Genomic DNA, 3,359 nt, shown 5'->3' on the forward strand with positions numbered 1-3,359 from the left:
TTACACCATCTAAAACAAGTTTTAAAACACCAAAACAGTTTAGGGTAATGTTTCTAGTCCATTTCCAGCAGCAAAACTCGAAAAACTGCATTCAGGGGCTCCTACTCGTCGAGTGCAAGAACCTACTCGACGAGTAGGATGAGTTTGGTCATGGACTCGTCGAGTCCCCCCATGGACTCAGCGAGTTCATGCTTCAGAATGCATAAAAACGAGTTTTTTTCACAATTTTGCATCAAGTATCAAACAAACAAGCCTAGGCTCTGATACCACTGATGGGTTTTGAGCATTCTAACACTCCTAAGTGTACATGCAACCCTAGAAAACCTTGGATCTATTTTGTCTAAAATACATGCAAAATACTTTTTTCAAGGTTCATAATCCTATCTAGCATACATGGGGAACTTTAATCATAAAAGATGGCTAGAATTACATACCTTGTAGTTGTTTTGATTCCTTTAAAACCTTGAGAGCCTAGCACCCCAAGTGTGATGCCTCAAATGTTTCACACAACACCAAATGCTCTTGGAACAAACTTTGAGAGAAATGTATAACACTTGAAATCGGCCTTGCCCTCTTGTCTCACTAGTGTAGCCGATTTTGGTGGATGTTATGTTCCTTATATAGTGTGTTACACTTAGGGTTACACCATGTAAACCCTAATGTAACATGGCTCTTCATTTCCATGACCCATGGGTTTGTAACTCCCATGGAGCATCCATGGAGCATCCTATGGACCTTAGCCCAACTAGATAATCCATGGAGCATCTAGCCGACTATACAAGTATGGATGATTTACACAATCAACCCATATATTTAATTAGTCTCCTTTTTTATCACTTAATTAATTCTAGATTAATTCTTGATCAATACTAATTAAATAATATTATTAATATATTAGAACTTATAATATATTAATAAACCATAAGTGTTATTTCTCTCATTTTAGTCTATCCAATTGCATGATGGAATGCAACCCAAATGGACCATGTCGGGTCGGGTCAAGTACATACCAGAAATAGTTATGGACTTAGACACCTTATCCAACAGGAATGTACTTTGAATATGAGACTTCGTATCTGTGGAATTGTCCTGTAACAATCTGCAGTGGAGTAATTTGTAATATCATTGTCCAAGTCTCTGTGACTTTGGTGCATTGACATTACAAAAAGGTCATTGCATGATCGTTTAGAATCTAACACATTCTAATAGTTGCAAGAATTTCGTATTCTTACACTTACGATAAGGATTTTGAATTGTGAAATGAGGGTCGTTGGAAATGTTTACAATTGATCTATTTCACAAAGTAAGGACCATAGGTAAACATAGTGTGCATGCTTGGAGCATGGGATAACTATTGTTTTAATTCAAGTATTAAGTTCATTAGTCAAAACATTATACATTCAATAATGTGTAATCAATATGGTGATTAAATAATAAGTGTTTATTTATATTCAAAAGTTTTGAGACCATATTGGATTCAATTTTTCTTGTGTTTCACTTCGCATGTTTTACTTCCCGAATAACTAGGTTATTCAAACATCCACAGTCAGTCATACTTTGGAAGTAAGTAATGAGGTAAGACTATCATGAATCCGAATGTAGATTGTCTAAGTGCTTAGACATAGCACAAGTTTGTTGCAGTGTTCATGAGTACTCCTGTAATAAGATTTGAGTATTGGATTAAACCCACGCTCACGTGAATCACTTCATGGATTTTATAACGAGTGATTGTGAGACGATAATATCTGATATTCTTGAAACGGAGACATATGAGTTGTAGTTTACAAATCGGTCGAACATTGATGATATGTAAACGCACCAGTAACTTGGTGTTATAAAACGTATTGTTGTGTGTGATTTGATGAGTGAATTGAGCAAGCATATGAGTCAAAGTTTATCCATTCCTTTTACCCTAAGAGGGATAAAAGTGATATATGTGGGCCCCTCGATGATTTAGTGATGACAACCTAAGCGCTTGGCCAAGCCTGGACTGATTTGATTTGTTCAATTAGTCAGTCATCATAAATCGAAAATCGGGAAACAACACATGAACAGAGAGAATGATTATAATCCATGTCTCAGTTCATATGATATCTTGTAGAATGGAGAAATATATGATCCCTTATCTAAAGGACGTGCTATTGATCAGAGTTGACAGCGGCTTCGAGAGCTACGATTGCTAGTCGATTTTTGAAGTCGTACTTGCAGTTATAGTTATTAGACTTATCCAAGTGGGAGACTGTTGGATTAGATGTCTAAGCCCATAACTATAATTGGTATGTACTTGACCCAATAGTAGCATGGTCCTTTTGGGTTGCCTTCACTAGAGCAATTTGATAGGATGGATATTTGAGAAAGAGGTTATTTGTGATTTATTAATATATTATATGAATAATATATTAATTGAGAAATCATATTATTTAATTAGTATTGATCAAGAATTAATTTGGAATTAATTTAGTGATCAAAAGAGACTAATTAAATTAACGGGGACTGATTAGGTAAATCAGTAATACTTATAGTTTGGGCTAATAATCCATGTTAATTAGGGATTGACTAAATCTATGTGTGAGTCCATGAAGATTTAGTCCAAAGGTTCTAATGGATTATTGGATCATTGTAATACTTAAAGGCTTAAGTAAATTAGGGTTTTATGTACGAAAACCTAGGGATTCCACACTATAAATTGAACCCCTAAGCTCCCAAAATCGGCCAAGCACTCGATAGGTGAAACCCTAGCTGATTTGGTGCCTCCTTACCTCACTCTCTTTATCCTCCATTTGTTCATGGTGTTTGTGACTCCATTAGAGGTATCACACTTGAGGTACTAAGTTCTTGAAAGGCCAAGAATCACTAGCTACACAAAGAGGTATTCATCTAACTAGTTTTTTTTCTATGTTATGTATCTCAAATTGCATGCTAGTTAGGGTTTGTGCTTTGGAAAATAAAATTGCATGTGTAACTTGAGAAGACTTAGAACCAAAGCATTTAGGGTTGTATGCACACCATAGGATTGTTATAGTGCTTAAAACCCAACAGTTCTCTCAGCTTCAGGATCTGTTGGGCAAGTAGTTTATCAGAACGACCAGTTCACCCTGCGGAGCACCAATTCTGTTTGTGAAGAAGAAGGATGGATGCATCGTATGTTCATAGATTATCAGGAGTTGAACAAGTTGACGGTGAAAAATCATTACCCATTCCCCAGTATTGATGATCTTTTCGATCAGTTGCAGGGTGTATCTTGGTTCTCCAAAATTGATTTGAGGTTGGGGTATCATCATATAAGATTCATAGAGGAGGACGTAGAGAAGACAACATTCCGAACTCGTTATGGCCATTACGAGTTTGTGGTGATGTCA

Source organism: Lactuca virosa, chromosome 8 (assembly GCF_052849685.1).
Source record: "Lactuca virosa cultivar CGN04683 chromosome 8, Lactuca_virosa_CGN04683_v6, whole genome shotgun sequence".
Lineage (NCBI taxonomy): Eukaryota > Viridiplantae > Streptophyta > Magnoliopsida > Asterales > Asteraceae > Lactuca > Lactuca virosa.